Below are 25,196 nucleotides of genomic sequence, written 5' to 3'. Positions count from 1 at the left end.
CACATCTTGAAAGGAATAGTTCACCAAAAAATGAAAATTCTCTCATCATTTACTCGCCCTCATATCATCTCAGATGTGTATGACTTTCTATCTTCTGCAGAACACAAACAGAGATTTTTAGAAGAATATCTCAGCTCCATAGGTCCATACAATGCAACTGAATTGTCCAAAACTTCAAATCTCCAAAAAAGCACATACATGCAGCATAAAAGTAATATATATGGCGGCAATATTCAATATATCAATAATCAATGGCAATAATCTGCATGTTATTGATGCTCGTAGGAACGATAGATTAAAGCCACACGAGGAAAAAAGAAACCTCTGCCGTGCGAGCAAAATCATTCTTCAAACTTTGCTCGTGAGAACAACGTTTAAATTTGTGTGGTGTGCTCATGCTGTTTTGTCTGTAACTTCAAATATCATTGGTTATTCCCTTTCCAGGAAGTTAGTTGTGATTGGCTCTCTTTTATTTAGAAGAACCATAACTAAACTCACCTGGGGCACATTCAGCCCATACAAAATGTAGCAAAATGTTATTTAAATGGAAACAGTGGTGCGTTGAACACCCTGTTGTAATGCGCAAGCGTTGCAACTATGGCAGCTGAGAAGGATGGCCCAGTTCCAGATCAAAATCACTGAGCGTGCTTCTGAAAATAGTGGGGGTGCTCTGTATAAAGTGGAGATGTTTCGTAAATCCATATTTTTTTAATATATTAAATCATGTTTAAATGCTAATAAAACATCGCAAATAACGTTTTTTTTTGTGTACAAAACATTTATTGCTTCGTTTTTTCACATGATCTGTCACTGAAATCTGCTCCTGCAGATTAGGACATACTGATTTGCACAATCATACATGTTTATAAGTTTTGATGCAGCCTGAAAAATTATTAATTGTTTATTTTACCATACTTCAATGCAGTGGTATTTTAGTATTCAATTTAACACTCTACATCAGGAGTCTGGTTTCATAAATAAAGTATTCTGAAATTATAGATTCTAAAAGGATTATTTTACTGTTGGCTGCACAGTGGACACTAATCTTTTATTCTCAAAGCATTATCAACCAGTTAACATGCTCATGGGTCATGATGCAAGTCTCATCAATCGTTTGTTTGGCACCACATTCAGCACACAACTGAATAAAACAGGCTGCATGACACTGATAAATGATTACTACCGGAGAAACATTCACATACAGGTGTGAGGGATTTATTTTACAAATAACACAAGGAACAAACCTTTTCCTCTCTCACTTGGTTTTGCTCTTGTTTCCCCTCCGTGTGCGAATTAAGTGAAGATCTATTCGGGTATTACTAAAGTTCATCACTGAAAAGGTTTCCTCGCAGACATGGCACTAAACAGCACACGCAGCCTCACGAATGGACACGGAGTGGCTGCATCACCCTTTTCTTTGAGCATAATATTGCACTATTGAGCACTTTAAGTTTTTTTTTCCGAAGAGGAGAGAGAGCGTGCGCACTCGCATGCATGATTGCCAGATTGCATAAATTAAGTATGACATAAAGTGAAATATTTCCTATTTGTGCAAATATAAATCTCTGATTGGCGTGTTGCATCTATTCTCTGGCAACCCTGAGCATATTAAAATGTTATGGATGCGCGATAGGTCGCCAAGCCAGATAAATGAAAGATCTAATAAAAACGTTCATGATAAATCGACCCGTGGACAGCAGTTTGCCCTGGTCACCCTCAAGCACCCCTGTAGAACTCGGCCTGTGAGAAGGCTATTCTTTGCATTCTTTTCAAAGAATTTTCGGAGCCTGATGAAATCAGTTTAAATATCTGTTTAATACTACAAAATATGCTCAATGTTACAGTCACTGCGCTTGACATCCATAATAGCAGAGAACATCCCAATCGAGTGAAGGAATATGTGGAAACTGTGGTTCCTAATTATGGTGATCCAACATTTGCCTCATATTTCAAGCAAACATTTCTTCTAATGTCATCAATTGTTGCATACACCAACCAGGAAACTGTAGCAAAACGGTACAGACCAGTTTAAGATTGAACGTGCCCCTGGTTATGGTTCTTCATAATAAAAGGGAACCAATCACAACTGATTTACGGGAAAGGGGAATAACCAAAGATATTTGAGGTTACAGACAAAATAGCAAGTGCCTGCTGACAAAATTAAAAGGTGTTTGCTTAAGCAAAGTTTTAAGAATGTTTTATAAAATAAAATACATCACTTATGTATGATAAACTCTACATTAATCTGATTCCAAAAAAGAAAAAGGGAGACATGATTACAAAAATGAAAATATGAAAAAGTTATTTTCAATACACTGATCACCATTTCAAATTAAAATGTATGAAACAATTACATTCAAATCATTTGTCTATGTCTAAATGTCTAAATTTCCCTTAATGTTGTCAGAGAGAGTTACTGTTGTGCATAAAACATAATAATTCAAGGAAGGCATAAAAAAAATAAAAAACATAAAATTAATAAAGCAGGGTCACTTGGCGTGTCAAGTCCCGCAGAAAAGAGGGGGTAGAGCATTTGTTTGGTTCAGGGGCCACATCCAGCTTTAAAGGAATAATTCACACAAACATTTTAATTCTCTCATCATTTAGTCACCCTTATGCCATCCTGGTATGACTTTCTTCAGCAGAACACAAATTAAGATTTTTAGAAGAATTTCACAGCTCTTTTGGTTCATACAATGCAAGTGAATGGGTGCCACAATTTAGAAGCTCCAAAAATCACATAATTCAGCATAAAAGTGGCCTAATCTATGTGACTCCAGTGGTTAAATCCATGTGTTCAGAAGAGATATGATTGGTTGGGTGAGAAACAGATCAATATTTTAGTCCATTTTTACAACAAATTCTCCTCCCTGCTCAGTCAATCTCCACTTTAACTTTCACTTTCTTCTTTTGTTTTTGGTAATTCACATTCTTCATGCATATCACCATCTACTGGGTAGCGAGAAGAATTTCTAGACTTCAATATTGATCTGTTTCTCACCCACACCTATGGCTGCAGTGGTATACCGGTTTCACGGTATACCACGGTTTGAAAATTGACGGTTATCATACCATGTACATTTGCTTATCTTCGGTATTAAGAAAAAAATGCAACCGGATGGAGAATCTCACATGCGCGTGCGCATCTCCTTTCCTCCTTGTCTGCCTGTCAGACTCGTCAACTTGCGTCACACACAAACATGCAGCAGATGTCAGAGAGAAGCAAGGCGAGGGGGTCTGACATGAGTGCGTGTGTGAGTTAAAGCAGTGTTTATCAACTGGTCTATTCGGACTGGGTCATGGACAGCAGGAAAAGAACAATGCCATGGTTCTCGCATTGAAGATATTTCGGCGGTTGAACAAGTGATCGACTATGTAGGACTGCCGAGGCAGATTTAATGATAATCTCGCAAACAGCTAAAACTTCTCATCTGCACTTTCACGATTGTAACGAGCTTGCGCTAATGACCTGCTCTGCTCACTGGCGCGTGCGTGCATTCAACAACTGGGCTACCCTCGATATTGCGGAGCGCAGACATCAAAACTGATGCGACTAATTTCAATTCTAGCGAGACTTTTCTAGTTTAAAGTGTTACGGAGATTGTCAATTCGAACCTCTCAACAGTAGCAACCCTGACATGCCAAACAGCACTGAGGAGGAAAAGCAACTGTGCTATGTGCCAAAAAAAGATTTTACATGAGTAAAAGTAACTGTTATATTAGACAAAATGTTATAGTTTCATATGAAATAATCTAAAGGCAGAATCTATTAGACCTCATTTTATATCAACAGTGGCAGTTGTAGTTAAAGTTTCAAGATGTGTTTCAGCTAGTATTTATCTTTCATAAATACTGTAATTTATTATTATTATTACTATTATTTAAGACTAGCACACTGACATAACCATGATAATGAGGAGCCTTTCCTTCTGTGTAATTTGTGTATAAATATTTAATATTAGGTAACAAACGGGATAATAATGGGCTCATATAAGTAAATATGTTCTTCAATTTTTAAAAGGGGGAGAGAAAACTTCCTGTAGATTTTGACATCAACAACAAAAATAATGTAACTTGATGCATGTCCTTGTACTGGAAAACCACGAACAAATCTATCCAACATAAAAGGAAATGCAACCCAGGATACATTAAATACAGGTTATGTTTAATCTATGGCAGGTCGACACTTGATGTCCAATGTAAAATCTGTCCTGAAGCAAAACCAGTTGAGAACCACTTAGCGAAAGGTACAGACAGGAGAAGTCTGGCTGTGCTGTCGTGCACCTACAGTATATAATAACTGTTAATAATCATAGGACATTACTTCAAAAGCTCTTACAGCTGATGTTATTTTTCATTTAGTAGTTAATTTAACATATAAACTAACATGCTTTAGTTATATAACATGTTATAGTTACATGCTATTTTTTAGCATGTTTATAATTCTGTTTATTATAATTCTGTTAGCTTTCTTATTTTTTCTATTTATTTTATTTTCAAAAGGGAGACTTTTTACACATACTTCAATAAAATAAATGGTTTCAAGTTTCAATTATAATAAAGTGTTTGCTCAAAAAAAAAAATAACCCTTCTGTTTTCACTGTTTTCATAATAGTAATTGTGTAATACCGTGAAACCGTGATATTTTCTGAGACGGTTATCATACCGTGAAAATCTCAAACCGTTGCAACCCTACCCACACCTACCATATTTCTTCTGAAGACATGGATTTAACCACTGGAGTCAAATGGATTACTTTTATGCTTTTTGGTGTGTCAAAATGTTGGCATCCATTCACTTGTATTGTATGGACCTACAGAGCTGAAATATTCTTCTTAAAATCGTAATTTGTGAGTAAATGATGAGAGAATTTAAATTTTTCCTATTTCACTATTCCTCTATATTCTTGAACCAGATAAAAAAGCCCTGTAGCCAGTTTTGGGTAATGTTACTTTTAAAAGACTTTTAAAAAATTGTTTGAATATTGCGTTACTCCATAAAAATGTAACTTAATTAAAAAGTTATTTTTTATTGAAAGTAAAGCGTTACTTTACTCTTGTGTTATTTTTGTGTTACTTTTGTCTCACAGCCACTTTATGTTCTGCTATGCTAAGCAATCAAAATAAATAAGCCATGCATTGCATACAAGAGACATTGCAGGTCATGCTAGCTACTGTACAACACTCGTGTCACATTATATTTATAATAAAGAATCAATAACATGAATATGCATGATTTGTTTTTCCATCAACATGGCAGCCAATATGAATAATGAAGAATAACCACTGTCTTATCTAAAGCAGCAAAGTCCAACACTTGAACATGCATTATATATACCATATGTGGTGCCCAACTGCCCATCGACAATGCAAAAATCAACATGAGAAGTTCTTCAGAAGTCAGGATAAAATTCAGTGTCACATGTCAGTCTAACATATTAAAGGAAAAAGTCTAATGAATAAATTAATATTTGCCACTTAAGTCATCTCCATTGACTGTTGGGTTCTAGAGCTTCTTGGTTGGGTGTTCCAATTTCTCACATTCATCTAAATAGAAGTGACTCTTCTCTGCTAAATAGTCTCTGGCCTCAGACTCAGTTCTATAGAACTACACTGCCAATCCTGCACTACGTTTCCTCACAGAAGCTTGCAAAATGTTGCTTCTGATTTCTCGCAATGCAGGGACAGTAATGGTGGACAAAAGCAACGTGTTACTTTATTTAAAATTTAATTCAGATATTATGGTCTAAAACAAAAAATATTGCATTACTTTAATTGTTATTCGAAAAAATTATCTGATTACATAACACGTGTTAATTTTAACACTCCCTGTAGCTGTCTCAGCAAGACCAAAGACATTGATGGCTGAGGCTGGTCTGGATGGTTGATTCCAAAAGTTCAAACTCTACTGTCTAAAGGCTCGTCTGGCTTCTATTGGTCTATGCAATTTCACTCAGCCAATTATCCCCTTATTACCCTCTACTCATCGCATGCCAATAGCCTGGGGAGAGTAAAACACTAAAAGGCCTTCTCACACTTCCAATTCTGTACCACTAGCTGATGTAGGTCAATCGATTACACAATGATGTTATCCTCCATACAGGTTAGCAAACATTCACAACCACTGTGTTCAATGTTTGTGGCACACATTGAAACAACACATCAATATTGTTTTAACCTGTTGATACGCACCCCCTTTTTGAGCACAAACCATGAAAATGACATAGCTGAACTTAGATGGTTGTATTTACTGGACCCTTTGGAGTATGGACACAGTTGTAGTATATTTTGAAAGAAGACACTTGGGGCCTTATTTCACAAGTTAATATATGTTGAAGTAATATGTTGTTATTTTTTAATATACACTCACCTAAAGGATTATTAGGAACACCTGTTCAATTTATCATTAATGCAATTATCTAATCAACCAATCACATGGCAGTTGCTTCAATGCATTTAGGGGTGTGGTCCTGGTCAAGACAATCTCCTGAACTCCAAACTGAATGTCAGAATGGGAAAGAAAAGTGATTTAAGCAATTTTGAGCGTGGCATGGTTGTTGGTGCCAGACGGGCGGTCTGAGTATTTCACAATCTGCTCAGTTACTGGGATTTTCACGCACAACCATTTCTAGGGTTTACAAAGAATGGTTTGAAAAGGGAAAAACATCCAGTATGCGGCAGTCCTGTGGGTGAAAATGCCTTGTTGATGCTAGAGGTCAGAGGAGAATGGGCCGACTGATTCAAGCTGATAGAAGAGCAACTTTGCCTGAAATAACCACTCGTTACAACCGAGGTATGCAGCAAAGAATTTGTGAAGCCACAACACGCACAACCTTGAGGCAGATGGGCTACAACAGCAGAAGACCCCACCGGGTACCACTCATCTCCACTACAAATAGGAAAAAGATGCTACAATTTGCAAGAGCTCACCAAAATTGGACAGTTGAAGACTGGAAAAATGTTGCCTGGTCTGATGAGTCTCGATTTCTGTTGAGACATTCAGGTGGTAGAGTCAAAATTTGGCATAAACAGAATGAGAACATGGATCCATCATGCCTTTTACCACTGTGCAGGCTGGTGGTGGTGGTGTAATGGTGTGGGGGATGTTTTCTTGGCACACTTTAGGCCCCTTAGTGCCAATTGGGAATCGTTTAAATGCCACGGCCTACCTGAGCATTGTTTCTGACCATGTCCATCCCTTTATGGCCACTATGTACCCATCCTCTGATGGCTACATCCAGCAGGATAATGCACCATGTCACAAAGCTCGAATCATTTCAAATTGGTTTCTTGAACATGACAATGTACTAAAATGGCCCCCACAGTCACCAGATCTCAACCCAATAGAGCATCTTTGGGATGTGGTGGAACGGGAGCTTCGTGCCCTGGATGCGCATCCCACAAATCTCCATCAACTGCAAGATGCTATCCTATCAATATGGGCCAACATTTCTAAAGAATGCTTTCAGCACCTTGTTGAATCAATGCCACGTAGAATTAAGGCAGTTCTGAAGGCAAAAAGGGGTCAAACACAGTATTAGTATGGTGTTCCTAATAATCCTTTAGGTGAGTGTATGTTGAATTAATATATGTTGTTATTTTTTAAAGTTAGAGAAGCTGAAGTTTATAGTAATGGAAATATTTTGTGCTGAACATGTTTTTATAATCTAAAGAAAACAATAATAAAAGTGCCAAGACAACCCAGAAATACAATGTTCTCAAAGCCACATGTCTAAAGGAGTTACGTTTCAAATTTGAAGATAATCAAAAAAATGAGGTTCCTGCAAGCTTTTTTCTAGGTAAAATATCTGGAAGCGATTATAATTAATTAGAGTATAATTAAGGCTCCACCTTTCAAGATGACACAAAATCTGACTGCACTGCTCGGCTATTATGAATAAAACTACGGCACATTTTTTTAAATAGACTTTGGAGACAGGCTCATTTTGTTTATGAGACTCTAATATATAAGATAATATACAGTTTTACAACATGAATGCTGCTCAGATTGCATAGTTTGTTGAAGAACAACGACGAAGGGTAATTCTTTCAGGCGAGATCTCATGTAAACAATGGAGAATATATCAATATTTCTCAGATTTATCACTTTTCTGGACAAAAAGTGCCATTGGATGTTTTTCAATGAACGCTTGTCATGGACAATTGACCCAAGTGTGGCGATTGTGATTTCATAACAAAGGTATGAAGTCCCATTTTATATTGCATATTTTCATTGATACTCCTGGCACAAATAACTAAATTGCTGTTTCTGTAGCATTGGTAGCGTGAAACAGACATCGGATATCAATGTTGAACCCATAGACCTTTGAAAAGATGTATAATTTGTTAACATTAATTACATTTATAGACTGTAAATGATATATTAAATGTAAGCTGAGTGACGTCACTACCGCGTGCGGGGGGATTGCGTATCAACAGGTTAACAGATGCAATTAAGAAACATAACCACTGCTTTCTCATGCCTCTGTTTAAAGTGTGTTTTCCATTTAAATAGTCAAGTTTAATCAACATCAATAGCCTGCAGCCACACCATGTGTAAACTGTAACCACTATGTAATTTCAACACATTCACACAGCTCTCTCTCGCTCTCTCTCTCTCTTTCTCTCTAATGCACATATTTGGTAGATTGTTTTGAACTGTTATGCAGATTTATGAAATACTCTACAAATCACAGCCAACTGTAATTACAACCTCTCTGTAATTACGCTTTGTGCAGCTCTGATAAAAATCTTCATAAAGCATATTGGTTTTATTACCACTCCATAGCTAACATCAGTTTTCATTTCTTGTTGACACAATTCAAACAATTTCAAGGAATACTTTGAAAAAAATAAACTGCTGTGTATTTAATGGTATAGTACATAATCAGAACTTGATGTTCACACATTAACACCAAGATGTTTCACAGTGAAGCCCACACTGTAAAACCCACCAAATGTGCTAACCAGTACCGCCGCTCCCTAAACGCATATTATGCAGTCTGCGTAGGGCACCAATTCCCAAGGGGGGCACCATCTTACCCTAGGGGGGCACCAGAAACTCCACGCCGTGAAACACAGACGATCACCTCGATGCGCACACTCACCACACCCTGTGCTCGTACTTTCTATCCAAGCACCCCCATCCATCCACCCATTCTTACAATTTTGCTACTAAGTATTTGTTACTCAGATATCCCTAGTTAAGATAATTTGATTTGTATGAGTGCCATACAAAGTGGATGTCTAGTTCCTAGCACGCTTATCATGGGACACGAGAGGGATCTTGAGCCTAGGTTTAGGACCAATACAGTACATTTAGTGTATTCTACATATAGCTTTTGCCAACCATAGACTAGTTACTAAGTTATAGAGGTAGACTGATATATCAGTTTTGCCGATTAATCAGCGTTATCGGCAAAAATTCACACCGATTGTTTTTCCTTGTTGTGTCCGGTGCTGGAGTGGCTGGGTAGGGTCCGCTGTCATTATACAGTATGAGAGCGGCCTCTATCATTTCACTGATGCCTTGTGGTGTTTGATTTGACTCATGAGACTACAGTCTGCATTGAGCGGAACACAACAAAAAGGTATGTATACAGTACACAAGAGTACACATGGTCATATCATTATAAAGTAATTCATTTGTTGACTAGAATCTGCATTAGTAGAGACATTACAATCTATTTGGATTAGCTTATATCTAGCTGGTCACGTTTATGCATTCATTAGCCAGCTAAGTTGCATATTTAAAGCTAGTGACGTGAGAAAGCAAATTAATATCTTCATGCAGCTAAGAGATACGTATAAACAAACCAGAAAAGCATCTGATTTCAATTAAAAAATTTTATCCTCACTGCAATACGCTGACTTCAGATCAGTGACATTCTTGCGCTAAAAAAGGCTAGATACAGCGCAACAAATGCAGTTTAACAGAATGCAGGTGTCTCCATATGCTTTTACAGTTCTTTTTAATTATACACATCATCTAAAAAACAGCACTCCTTCACGAGACACTGAATAAACAAAGGGAAACAAAGCACGCGTTGCTAGCGCGCATTTACGTAGAAAAACAAATGGATGGTTGCAAAAGCGTTCGCTTATAGTTGATGGAGGTCTTTGGCCGTTGTGTCTAGCTCTCTTATAAGCATTTCTCAGATTAAGCAATGAGTTTTGTCAGGAAAGTTGTTCAAAATGTGTCTCAAGATCCTCGCATTCGGTTCCAGTCTGTTGTGTTCCGTCTGTTTGAACAGCCCCTGGCCTGGGCTCATAATCGGAGCCACTTCACCACTGAGTTCAGCCCACCTCTACTAAGTTGCACTCATGAGTGTATAAAACAAAACACATACATTACTTTAGTTTTACTTTTTTTAGTAGGCTAATCCTTGCTAAACCTGTTAGTATTTAGGGCTCCCACTGTTCCGAGATAGAACTTAGATAACAGAACTTTTGCCTGAAGAACCATTGGCTCAGAATAAGTAAGGTATACATGATACACTTTAGTTAACTTAAGTGATTTAAGGCAACAAGTTTGCACTATTCAATTAATTAAAATTAACAAATGTGTGTTTACAGTGTATTAGAAATGCACAGCAGAAAACCATGAGTACTTTCCTATTTTGGTCATGATGATATAAAATATGCAATATAATGTAAATATGCCACATTTTGGTGAAGTGTAGCATTGGACTTGGTTGCATGCTGCACCATGACTAAAGTTGACATAACATAACTAATTGCACTGTGCTAGTATGTCCTACAGGTCTCGTAATCACCTGCTTAAAGAGGCAGTCATATTCTTGGTTAATACTGTTGCAGTCATTATCTTAAGTGTGTTACCTTACAAACTGTATGCATACATTCATGATATTAAGAGCTTTAAAATTATGTGACATTATCCAATGTGTATATTTAAATGATATAAATAAAATGGAATGTTGGTGCCCTGTTTTCAATTATAGTTCTTATAGTTCCTGTATCTTAAGTGGTAAAGCATGGCACTAGTATTGCCAAGATCATGGGTTTGATTTCCAGGGAACACACATGCTAATAAATTTCTACCTTGAAAATGCTGAAAGTCACTTTGGATAAAAGCAAATGAATAAATGCAATACAAGGCCAGAGATTTAAAGGATGCAATATTAAATTGAGTTTGACTTCAGAGGCAGTTTTTGGTTATATGTTGCTGCATGAGGTTTAGTATATCAAATGAAGTCAACAGCACCAGAGCCAATGGCGCCCTTTATCCCAGGCAAGACCTCAGACTGCCAGAAATTACAGACCACTATTAATGGTCTTCCATTTGGAAAAGTGGTCCGACTTATTATCCAAACCTTTAGACATTTAGTTCATTTTAGACTGCAACTTGCTACTGACTCTGCTCTGACACAATATATGACATCTGTGATAATGTGACAATATTCAAGAGGTAAATTAACCTGAGCACACATGAGATCAATAAAAGAACTGTAAGAAAGGGAGAACAGTGTCTGAAGCAGTAATAAATCCAACCTCTCATTGTCATTTCTCACAAATTCTCATTGTTGTCATGTATTCCAAAAAACAGAAAGCAGTTGTGAGCATTTTCAGTCCAATGGGCTGTTCCATAACCAACAATCTCTGGACTTTGTTACTTAAAGCCTAATGGCAGACAAACTAACGAAAAAACATGCCTCATAATAATCTGAAAACAACTATCGCCTCAGTAAAATCAAACAATGCAGACATCTCTGCATATTTCATTCTGTTTAGTAACACAATCTAGACTTGTATTGATGAATCTGGAAATGAATTGACTTCATTCAATCTGGATCGAAGCATCACAAACTGTCTCAATAATATCTATGTACCTGGACTTTATTGATAATCATGTTTCTGAAATCACTGAAATTACATTTTAATGCATTTGGCATATTTAGCAAATGTAATTAATGTATAACATGCACTAAATTGAAAGAAAAAAAATGTATTTGCCACTTATAAAATATCTACACATGCCTTAAACAAGACTCATTTGCTTGACAAGAAAATTACAAAATATATTACGTTTTATTAAATGGAAAGTTCACACAAAAATGTATATTTACTCACCCTCATGCCATCGCAGATGTGTATGACTTTCTTTCTTCTGCTGAATATAAATGAAGATATTTAGAAGAATATAACAGCTTTGTTGGTCCATACAATGCATGTGAATGGTAGTAAAAACTTTGAAGTCAGCATCTATATCACTCTGAAGCTCAAGACTGGTTGCCCTCTGAAGCCAAGCAAGGTTGAGACTGGTCAGTACCTGGATGGGAGACCACCTGGGGAAAACTAAGTTTGCTGCTGGAAGGGGTATTAGGGATGCCAGCAGTGGGTGATTATTCTGTGTGGGCCCTAATGCCCCAGTATAGTGATGGGGACACATAACATTCATTCATTTATTCAAAAAATCCATATGACTCATACAGTACAAATAACACTCAAATCCATATGGTGGTAAAGTGTGAAAAATACAAATCGCCCCAAAAAAGAGGAAGAAAGTGAAAGTGGAGATTTATAATAAAAAAGGACTTAAAAATGTATCTGATTCTCACCCACACCTATCATATCACTTCTGAAGACTCAAACTGAATCACTGGAGTCTGGAGTCACTTGACTTTATGATGCCTTTGTGTGCTTTTTGAGCCATCAAAGTTCTTAACACCATTCACTTGGACCTGCAGAGCTGAAATATTTTTCTAAAATCTTAATTTGTGTTCAGCAGATGAAAGAAAGTCATACACATTTGGGATGGCATGAAAGGTGAGTAAATGATGAGAGCATTTTTATTTTTGGGTGAAATATGTTTCGAATTCTCTGAAAACTAGTCTTAGTATCTTATGCCATTTATCTATTTTATATATAAAGTGAAAGCAAGTGCAGATAGTCATGTCTTTACTTCCTATTATTCAAAAACTGTAAAAAGTGTTGGAAAAAGTTAATAAATGTTATTAAATCTTTGACTGTGGGTGGACTGTCAACACTCTTTGGTATCCAGCAGACAAGGAACAAACAGGCAATATAATGGCCAAAAATGCTGATAGAGTCGTGGGCAAACTTGTCATAATCAGAAATGGAAATCATTCTATCTGTCTCTCTTGGGTCTGAGGATGTGAGAAATGATACCGCATGCAACTCTACCCCTTTTTATTAACTGTGGAGAATACCACGTAGGCCTATGGTGTAATAAGACAAAATACAGATAATACCAACTGCAATTCAATCAAATCGGTGATGGACATATATTTGGAGGTCTGTTACCTCGCTGTAAATTCGTGCCCGATGGCGCAACCGGTCAGATTTTCACCATTTTTTTCTATAACGTAGACGAGCTCCGGTCCAAATCTGTCTCCTCTCGCCCTAACACGACCGCCGATTCGCCGTTTGATAATATTACGCAATGTCGTCCCTGCACCGATCGCTACAAACGCACCATTCCGACTGCCACTATCCAAAACATGTTACATGTGTCAGAAAGTGTGCCTCTCACCTCGCAGATCTGTGTCCTTTTTCCGCCCGTGTCCAGCAGCCGCTCCAGCAGGATGACGTCACGAACGCCACTCGCTGCAGCAGAAGACGAGCGCGAACACGCGCAGCGCGGGAAAATAAAGGTGTGTGTGTGTGTGTGTGTGTGTGTGTGTGTGTGTGTGTGTGTGTGTGTGTGTGTGTGTGTGTGTGTGTGTGTGTGTGTGTGCCCACAAGGATAGTAAAACCTAAGATCACCTACCTTGTGGGGCCCAGCCAGCGGTCCCCACGAGTGAAATGGCTTATTAAAAATACCAAAAAAAATGTAAATGTAAAATGCAAAAAGGTTGCTGTGAGGTTTAGTGGATAGATATTATCGTTAGATCTTTATAAAATCCATAAAATGCATGGAAGTCTATGGAGAGTCCCCACAATTATATAAAAACAAGTGTGTGTGTGTGTGTGTGTGTGTGTGTGTGTGTGTGTGTGTGTGTGAGTGTGTGAGAGAGAGAGAGAGAGAGAGAGAGAGAGAGAGAGAGAGAGCGAGAGATGCTCTCTGTAACGAGGAATATATGCTCCACTTGTTCTGCCTGGAGTCGGCGTTTAAGATGACTGTGATAGGCTACAATTTGTTTTAAGCTGCACATGGAAGAAAAGGATAAGCATTCAGTCAATACGGAATGAAGGTAATGATAAAGGTAGCTGCAACTTTATCATTTATATGTTCATTAGCCTATATGTCAACACATCATTTGTATTGCAATTATAGTAGGCTATAATCTTTATCTTTGTCAAATAAGACCCAAAAGTTAAATCTACTAGAAGCCTGTTATAAAGTATGTGTAGAGAGAAAAAGCTTATGAATAATTTGTCCGATTACCTAACATTCTTTCCTATAACCATGTCTCACGTTGCACATCCTGGTCATTGCACGGTTATAATAAATAATAGCTCATTTGTTTTACAGCACATCATGTTTATCAAGCGCAGTGCAGAGACTGGAAAACAGTCTGAACCTTGGAACAGGTGCATTGACTTGCATCGGAGAACATATTAGAACATTACAGAAAGACAATAGCGTCATCTTGTGGTTCTATTGTAAATGCGCAAGAGCCACGTCAGAAAAGAATCAATCAATCAATCAATCTATCTATCTATCTATCTATCTATCTATCTATCTATCTATCTATCTATCTATCTATCTATCTATCTATCTATCTATCTATCTATCTATCTATCTGTCTATCTATCTATCTATCTATCTATCTGTCTGTCTATCTATCTATCTATCTATCTATCTATCTATCTATCTATCTATCTATCTATCTATCTAGTTAATAAATGTGAAAAGAGAGAGGTTGAAATAATCTATTTTGCCAAACAGTAAACAGTAATTCTTCAAGTCTTTCTTTCTTTTTCTTTCTTTCTTTCTTTTTCTTTCTTTCTTTCTTTCTTTCTTTCTTTCTTTCTTTATGTATTTATGTATTTATTTATTTATTTCTCTTAATAAATTAAAAAAGTATGAGTGAATCTTACAGTCGTGTTTTAAGCCTTGCTTTTTATGCAAACCAGCACAGCAAGACTCCCCTACTTCTACCAAACATGTTTACACAAACTTCGCAATCACAACATGTCAGGAATTATATCAGACATTTCCCATACAAATATAACAATATTCTAACAAACAGACATGGCTGTGTGCATCCCGTTTGCCTTATATAACCTCTTTTAAATGGATAGTTCACCCAAAAATGAAAAATCTCTCATCCTTTATTTTCCTGCCATCTCTGATGTGTATGACTTTCTTTCTGCTGCAGAACACAATCAACGATTTGAAAAGAGTATCTCAGCTTTGTTGGTCTACACAATGCAAGTGAATGGTGACCAGAATTTTTAAGCTCTGAAAAAGCACATAAAGCCGGCATTAAATAATCCATAAGACTCCAGTGATTTAACCCTCATGTGGTGTCATTTTTAATCATTTGGATTTTTTATTTTTTTTTAAATGGTATCCTTTATCTGACAGGATAAGCGGTTGATGATGGATGGATGGATGGATGGATCCTTTATCTGCGAGGTACAAGAGTTTGTGACATTTATAAAATAAAAATAAAAAATCATAAACAAATAAGCTATCCACTAGCTATAAAACATGAACAAAAAAATCTGGACTTGTTTCGATAAGTCTAAGTTGCTTAACAGGTTTGTTTGTTTATGTCAGTGATCTCTCATTGTCTTCCATTGATTTCATATCAGGCTAATTATATTTTCTATTTCCAAACTCTACCTCTAAACCTTTGAAGATCAACATCATCTGACCCATTTAAGAGGTTTTTGATGAGGACCCTCACAAGTGTAGACAAACCTGTCAGTATATACCAAACATACCACACAGGTCGACGTCTAAGTCTGACCCCCGTTTGACAAAGTTTATGCTGGAATTTTGAATCAGATTTTATTATGGCAGCATGGTATATTTTGACAGCATATTGGAGCATCATTGTAAAATCTGACACTTCAAAAAAGTGGTTATAAAAAATGCTACAATTTGAAAAATAATAGTTTTTTATTTATTTATGATTTTTTTTTATATAGTGTCTAAATATACAGTATTTCCAATGCATTACTTGTGATAATATTTAGAAATTAAGTTTGTTACAACATTAGCTTATAGAGATCAGCCAATGCATTGAGCACTGATGCCATCTACTGGACATAGTTGTTATCACATGTAATTATTTTTTATTCCAGCAGATGTCCCCAGAGAACCCCCAATGCATGACAAATTGTGATGTTTTGACACCCCTTCAATTAACTGATATTAAGGTTCCCTTTACAAAAAGCTTCACTATGATGCTGCGCTTTGCTAAGCGCTTTTGGGAACAATCCTGCATTGTGACCAGCTGTGAATATGTGTGTAACACATCAATGAAAATTGACCGGAATTTATAGCCTCGGTTGGTGAGATCATTAGATGCACCTGTGGCCAGGCTATAAATAGAGGTGTCACCAGCGTGTGGTCAGATCCGTTTTCTTCAGAGCAAACTGTGCTGTGTGTCTCACAAGCCTGTTAGAAACTTTCTTTCCTCTGCTAGGATTTAGAATTTGTTAGGCAGTGAGCAGTGAACCTTTTCTCCTTTCCCTCTTTCTATATATATATATATATATATATATATATATATATATATATATATATATATAAATTAGAAAAGAAAAAGGTGGAAAAATGTCGGAGAAGCAAAGCAAACGATGCATGTTTCCCTGTCAACGTTCTATGACTGTCAGGGACACGCTAGTTTGTTTGTTTGGGGGAAGAGCATGCTGCTCTCGTGTTGGGGCAGGGCGAGTGCGCGCATTGCGACCTACTTTCGGGTGAAATGCGCCCACTCTTTCATCGTGGGGCTCTCGCATATATTTGGCTGAGGAGCGAGAGACGGGTCCGTCCCTATCGCTCGCTCTCCCCCAGATCCAGCTGATCCTTCTCGTAATCTGATGCGCGCCTTGACGTTTCTGCATTTCACAAGGGGAGCGCTGAACCTCTGTACATTTCCCGCATAATAATAAAGCGGCTGAGAAATTACTCGAGATGGTTACTCGGGCTGTGGCCAGACTACAGCTAGACTGGCCACGTGAACAAGAGACCCCCCCCCCCCCCCAAAAAAAAGCTCCAAACTATAAGACAGATTTCTGTCTGGTGGCCAAAAATATATATATATATATATATATATATATATATAAGTATTTGAACACCCTGCTATTTTGCAAGTTCTCCCACTTGGAAATCATGGAGGGGTCTGAAATTGTCATCGTAGGTGCATGTCCACTGTGAGAGACATAATCTAAAAAAGAAAATCCAGAAATCACAATGTATGATTTTTTAACTATTTATTTGTATGATACAGCTGCAGCTACTTTTTGTCACAGTAACTGTCTCGTGTTGATGGCGGTATTTCTGGCCCTGAAATACTTCCTCCAGAGGCTACCATGTCTTGGTGCGGGTGGGCAATACAGTGGTAGTCTCTTACATAAACCATCAAGGAGGTCCACTTTCACGTCAGCTAAATTTCTGGCACGTCGGATTCTCCTTGGGGCCCAGGGCAAGCCCCTGTCACTCAGGGCAGTTTATATCCCTGGATGCCCGTATGTGGGAGCAGATTTACTGTCCAGACAGAAAATACCGACGGGTGAGTGGAAACTCCACCCCTAGGTAATGAAAAAAATCTGGGTGAGATTTTACAGGGTAGAAGAGAACCTCTTCACCTCTATGAACAGCGCAATGTCTCCTCTACTTCTCCCTGAGTCACTCAGCCCCCCCTGGGTCTAGACGTGATGGCGCATACATGACCCTGAATGCGTCTGTATGCGTTTTTCCCCAGTTTCTGTTAGAACCAGAACTCCTTCATGGGACTTAGCAATAGTCCTGGAGGGTCTGGTTGAGACCCCCTTTTTAACCTCTAGAGTCTCAAGATGGTCTTTCTTATGGCAATTACTTCTCTTAAGAGGATTGGGGATCTACAGGCTCTGTCTGTTTTGCTGGCCTGTTTAGAATTTGCCCCAGGTATGGTCAAAGCTATTCTGCATCCTCATCCTGACTACCTTCCTAAGGTGCCTTTTTCGAGACTATGTCCTGTCACTCTGGAAGCCTTCTGCTCCCCGCCGTTTTTAACGCCGAAGCAGGAAAGACTTCACGGACTCTGCCCAGTCCGTGCCCTTCAGACTTATGTCCACCGCACTAGCCAGTGGCGTAAGTCAGGGCAAAATCAGGGTGTCAGGGCTCACTCCACCAGAGGGGTCGCCTCCTCTAAAGCCTTGGCTAGAGGGGTCCCTCTGCAGCAGGTTTGTGATGCATCAGGCTGGTCCTCTCCGCACACATTCATCAGATTTTATAGTTTGGATGTTCATGCTACTCCGGGCTCTTACGTCCTTGAGTCGACATCTCAAGCTCATGCCTGAACAAGTTTGTGACGTGGCAGGCTGGTCCTCTCCATGCACATTCATCAGTTTTTATGGCCGGCTCATGCCTTAACAAGTTCGTGATGCGGCAGGCTGATCCTCACTGCACGCGTTCATCGAACTTTATGGGTTAGATGTTTTTGCTACTCCGGACTCTTACGTCCTTGAGTCGACATCTCAAGCTCACGTCTGAACAAGTTTGTGATGCGGCAGGCTGGTCCTCTCTGCACACATTTGTCAAATTTTATGGTTTCGATGTTTATGCTACGCCGGGCTCTTACGGCCTTGAATCGTCAAGCTCATATCTGAGACCTCTCGCGTTCTTGTGAGCACACTTCACAACCATAGGGGTCTGGACAGCCCCAGTGCGGCGGCGTCGGTATTGCGTTCCCAAAAGCGCTTAGCAAAGTGCAGCATCATAGTGAAGCTTTTTGTAAAGGGAACGTCTCGGGTTACATGTGTAACCCTTGTTCCCTGAAAAAAGCAGAACGAGATGCTGCGCTTCTTTGGCGCACTGGGACGTCCCAGGACTGCTCTTCAGAAAAAGATATCTGATGACATGCTGCTGACGCCTCTATTTATAGCCTGGCCACAGGTTCATCTAATGATTTCACCAACCGAGGCTATAAATTCCAGTCAATGTTCATTGACGTGTTACACACACATTCAGAGCTGGTCATGATGCAGGATTCTTCCCAAAAGCGCTTAGCAAAGCGCAGCATCTCGTTCCGCTTTTTTCAGGGAACAAGGGTTTTATTGAAGTGAAGATAACATAAAATGTGCTTATTTTATATGAGGTCTAAATGCCATAAGACCACCCCCCAATCCACAATTTGAGTGTTTTTAGTGTTACTTTAGTAATATTAGGGTTATTATCTTTAAAACATTTAAAGTAAATAAAATAAAAAAAGGAAAATATTTCACACGTATGTTCGGGTAAAGGTTGACTCACAAATGAACACTGCACAAGGGTTATGCTGCATTTATGTTCTATCAGAATTATCCTACATCTGAAGTGGTAATTACAAGTACTTTGTGTTCACGTGCTTTGGAAACATGGACGATGTCAGGTTCATTCATAGTTCTTGAGGAACTTTTATTTTGACATATCACTCAGATAGCTTGCTGACTATAATGGATTTTTGGTCAAATACAAGCTATTTTCACAGTGTTAAAATATACAACATACATAGAATGGTTGCTGGTATACATAAATTAATATGACCAAAATGGCAAGCGCTAACAATTAGCTGTATTTAGAAAAATTAACAACATCTGTCATTCACTACAGAAATGATACTCTCCTCCGCCATGTTGAAAGTTTAGGACTCCCCCCATCTCGGAAACTTAAAAAAAAGAGAGTTTCCCAGTGGTAATTGACTTGAGGGGTCATTCGTGTGCAACATTCGAGTGGGAAACTCTTATTTACGCTAATTCTGATTGCACGTGAAGACAGCATAAATCCATGTCTTCTGAAGCGATTAAATTGGTTTTGGATGAGAAAATGTTTCTCTATAAATCTTGACTTCAGCAGTCTGATCATTATTTCATGCTCTAATACTCTTCCTAGCACCATCTAGCGCTCTGCGTATATGTCAGGTGTGGGAAGTGTTAACGAGCTTGAATTCATGACCGTGCCTAGTGAAAGCATGGCAATATGTTAAATAAAAAAACTAAACGAAAGCCATATACATACACATCTAGTATGGCATGATGTAAGGTAAATTATGAGAGTATTTTTATATTTGGGTGAATGATAAGGCCTTTAATAAGACAAAGGAATTCCTAAAAAGCAGATGCAGATGAAACATCTTCAACACTGTTAAAATAAAGGAAGTGTTCTCCCTACTTCACACACACAACACACATGCACATTCTCCCTGGTCTTTTAATTCAGACATTTAAAAAAGTGACAACCACACTATGGGCTAATTACTAGCCTGTCATCTACCTTTGTAATCTGATGAATTGCATTCATGACGTGCAGTGCTTTTCTGTAACTTTTTAGCAATAAATGCTTACTGTTGGGATATTATTAGTTTCTGTTTGCTTAGCAACAATACCTTGTGTCTTAAATGTTCTAGTTTTCTGCAGATAATTTTTAAACTGGGACAATAGGACATGCAGTATACAGTATAGAGAGAAAAGCAGGAAATAGTAACAAAGCAAACTCTGATTGTATATGGTGATTATATATTTGTGTATAATGGTAGATTAAACAAAGATAAAATCGATGCATACTTCTATTAGGACCACATGGAAAGGATTGCACAGACAAGCGAGCTGCATTACTCACATTCTGTATTACAAGGGTACTACCAACAGAGGACAGCAAAAGATAGAGCTTCTCTAAAGAGGGCAAACAACTGCATGTACCAAAGCGACAAAAGTCACTGTTCAGACTGACAAAAGGAAATGTGAAGGTGCAAACAACTACTTTTATATTAAGTGCTTAACCTGCACTGTGCATGTTATACTTTAAATATTATTTTGTAAAGCCTTTACATCATCAACATGATCAATACTTAGCTGAAAAACCTGTTGTATGCAATGTACAAATGTCTAATGCCTCCTGGTGAAAGTTTCCGCACTCTTCTGGAAGTAGAAGACCTTGTAATATCATTTCCAAAATGGCTGCCTTCGTACCATTATGCACATTTGTATTTTTTTATGTGAAATCTTTGCTGACAATAAACCTTTCTATTGTTGCTGATATTTCTAAAGGAGTGTCTGCTGAACTGAAGCAACTTGCACTTGGTTAAAATTGCATAATTGCTTTTATAGAAAAAAATCATGTTTAAAATGTGTGTATCAAATATGATACAGCAGGATTTTGAATAACAAATACAGAGCTTTGAAAATACTGACAAATATTTATTTATTAAATATATTTAAAATGGTAACTGATATTTGATATGCACATATATATATTAGATTTTAACTATATGTTCAAAAACAGCTCCATAAAAAATATAATTTTCTGGTTTTCTTTGTGTATCATTCTTTTTACGGTTAAAATATATTTGGCATTACGGTATCATCTCATTCATTGTAATTTACAATAATATTTGTACACAATGAATAAAGAGAAATCCAACATTGTCTGTCAATAATAAAACAATATCACTAAACATTTTACTAAAACGACTATTGCCTTTTGCACATCAATTCTACAGTAACGCTCATGTCGATATTTATCAAAGATCAGACAACAGTGCTGCAATTCAGCAGAAATGCTCATTTTGAGACACCCAAACAAATGAATCATTAAAATCTATGAAGGGCATGAAGATAAGAAGAAAAAAAATACAGTTTGTAAAAAAAATATATTTATTTTGGAAATCAAACAGAAATTTGCTCAAATTCTGAATTCAAGTTAATAATCCAGATGGTAAATTTATAAATACAGTAAAACATTCACAAGTTTTTCTCTATGGAAAACACTGTAGTGATCCAAACAATGAAAAAACAACTTAAAACCGAGTGCCTGCCAATAATATAACTCAAGTGGCAATTGAGCATTCTGAGAGGATAAAATGAACAAACAAGGCCTAGGGTGAAGGGCATGATTATGACTGGCACAGAATATGCATATCAACCTAGATTAGACATTGAATGGCATGAAAAAGCACTGATTTCAAGGATTACTGGTTTACTGAAGAGTGTCTTTGTAAACACAGGAAGGCAATTGTTTAAAATTGTAACACATAAAGTAAAAACGTGCAAACAAATGCTGGTAATCGTTATGTGTTAATGACACTATGCAGACGAATGTGTGAAAATCACGTTCAGCAATGACAATAGTACAGACCTCTGCATTCTTAGCTTGAGCCACAGATGTTGCCATAGTAACAGAGTATATCTTATCAAGTATGGCTCTTGTGTGGTTTTTTTTATGCTGGAACTTATTTGGGCTTTCAGTGTAGGTATGACAACAGGCTGTTGAGTTGTTACATTGATTTGCATGTTAATAGATTTAACAGCTATGGTGTGTTTGTTTAACCCTTAGCAAGGGTTTCGCATTAAATTACTGTCATAAAGCCTGAATTAGGATCGATATGGGCTTTTATGTAAATGGTATAAAATATGTGTAAACTAAAAATAGTTGCTTCAGAAGAGCACAAATCAATAGCGATTTCAACATTAGGGTGGACATGGTTGTCTTCATTCTGCCAGTAACTGCACATTGAGCCAATTTTAACACCTCACAAAAACACATGCTGTTTTATAATGATTAAAGGATCAACATTCCACTCATAAAATAGTGAGCCTGTTTGCATCCTTAGGGAATTTGCAATCCCTGGCAGGAATGAATAACAGGTAAAAAAACACTTTTCCAGTCCATGGCTTTGACGTTCTGCTACGAGGCGACCACATACAACGGAATCCATTCCCCCTTCTTACCCTTAATTCAATAATCTCTTTGCACAAGGCAAGACGGATGGCCTGCGGGCCGTGTTGCATCTCCATAAAGATTAAATTGTTTGAACCTGTTACACTTTATAGTCCCCGGTCAGCTCAAGAATCACCTGGCACACATCCCATTGTCAAATATAATGAAGGTGTTTGATGTTAGGGCACTATGGTAAATAATGAGGAATGAGTGCTGCTCTGAGCACATCAAAGTAGCAGGCCTACACTGAGCCACTGCCGGAGAAATGTTAAATCGGCTGCCCTGCACAGAGAATAAGGGTCACTTTTAATGGTGATAGGTGTAGACCACATATACCTAAATGTGCTTTAATGTACTTTAGTATAGAAGAATTCATCAGGAAATAAGATACCATTTGCATGCTTCCATATGATGGGTGGCATTTCAATCTGTGAAAAAATTTAAATACAACAAGATGTTTGAATGTTTGATTAAATGCACTCAGATACAGATGAACTGTTAAAGTCACGGGAAGTGTAGTGTATCTTCATTTCAGGTGCTAGCAATACAGTGGTCTCAAAAAGTATTTAATTGACAATTAACCCTTAAATGGATGGAAATTTTGCCAAACATTATTACAAACCCTGGGTAGCGACCTGGCACTTATAGCAATCACAAACCTATCTAAGAAATGCCCATAATGTAACATTTTCAATGAATTTTAAGACAATCAAAAAATAATAGAATATAATGTATTCTGTTATATTTTGGTGCTTTGTTTCTCATATATCAAAAAGATGATGCAACAAATGATAGAACGGAATTAATTACGTCCACATTGACATTTTATGAGACTCAGCTGACAGTCAAACAAAGACTGAGCTACAATTAACCTATTATTGACTCTAAATAGACATACAACTTACAGAATTTTAGCAAGTTTTCAGGTTTGTTGTTGCACTTGCTGTAGTTAAATTTCCTGTTGGTTCTTTGTTAAATATCAGTGTCAAATATAAACCAAGACAATCACTGAAACAACAGCACCGCCTTGAGGAACATATAGCATGTATATTATGTACAGTATGTGTGTGTACAAGCATATGAGATAGGGTAGGGCATAGATTGGGTAAATGACAATTAATTGTGCAGAGAAACAACATTATATAGTATTAATTTGTATGAATATAGAACTCATTTGTCTTGTAATAAATAAACTGTTGTATTAAACTTAAATAGATATGAAATAATCATAAAAATATGATCTGGAGAAGTGCAAATATATACTGCGACACTAATACATATCTTGGATCGCTAAAGACACTATACTTTTTTTAGCAATTAAAATTGTTTGTTTTAATTTTTTATTGTCATATGATGTCATGATTCATTAGAAAAAGATGAGATAAAGGAGGTGGAATGAGGTCCTGGGCCTCTAAAGTATGTATTTAAGGGTTCAAATGTTATACCAAGTGGCATTTATTATAAATAATTATATAGCACAAGCACACATTTCAAGCAAAGCATTTTACAAAACAAAAAGTCAAATGACTGCTTGAATCTCGGTCTGCTTGGCAGACATCCCAGCCTGGATGAAGGAACACAACCTAGCGAAGACGAAGCTCCTCGTCTTTCCAGCCAACCCTTCTGTTGAGCACATCATCACCATTAAGCTCCATTCACCTACAATAACACCATCCAAAACGGGGTAACAACCAACTAAATTTCACTGACTACATCTCAAAAACAGCCCTATTATGTAGATTTGCATTCTACAACATTAGATTAGACCCTTCCTCTTTGGCAATGTTATACAACTCCTTGTTCAGTCTCTTGTCATATCTAGAATGGATGCATGTTGCATGCTCAATTAGACCTCTGCAAATTATCCAGAATGCAGCAGCATGTCTGGTTTTCAACGAACCCAAGAGAGCACGTTACACCATCCATTATCTCTCTACACTGGTTGCCGGTTGCTGCACGTATTAAGTTGAAGTCTCTGATTCTGGCATACAGAACAGTCACTGGGTCTGCTACACCTTACCTAAAATAATTCCTGCATAGCTATGTTCCCACCAGAATTCTGTATTCTGTTAATGAGCAGCGACTTGTTGTACCAACACAATGAGGTGCCAAATCACATTCCCGGACTTTCGGCTTTACTGTGTCCGAGAAGCAGACTCCCTCTCTGTCTTCAAAAACGGCTAAAGACACAGCTGTTTGTGACCACTTGACCATACACTCATTATAAAAATAAATATTAAATCTTGTTGCACTCTAATCTCTGTATTGATTAGTACTTTTCTGATGTATCTGAAAATTGTAACGCAGTACTTTTTGTGTCACTGTCGCCTTAAGATGAATCGCTTATGTTGTATCCTTCCTTA

The 25,196-nt window shown here is 37.6% G+C and overlaps 1 protein-coding gene across 1 annotated transcript in view; it reads right to left on the bottom strand.

Moving 5' to 3' along the window:
- Window positions 1-13,633, bottom strand: part of LOC127651405 (F-box only protein 41-like) — a 109,152-nt gene extending 95,519 nt beyond the window's left edge. Inside the window, exon 1 of the mRNA XM_052137206.1 lies at window positions 13,513-13,633. The gene's annotated coding sequence lies outside the window, so the exon portion shown is untranslated. The remainder of the gene's footprint in view (window positions 1-13,512) is intronic.
- Between the last annotated feature and the right edge of the window lie 11,563 nt (window positions 13,634-25,196).

The sequence above is a fragment of the Xyrauchen texanus genome, chromosome 11, assembly GCF_025860055.1.
Source record: "Xyrauchen texanus isolate HMW12.3.18 chromosome 11, RBS_HiC_50CHRs, whole genome shotgun sequence".
NCBI lineage: Eukaryota > Metazoa > Chordata > Actinopteri > Cypriniformes > Catostomidae > Xyrauchen > Xyrauchen texanus.
Note: the sequence above shows the minus strand (reverse complement) of the source record. Positions and strands in the feature narration are given on the sequence as shown.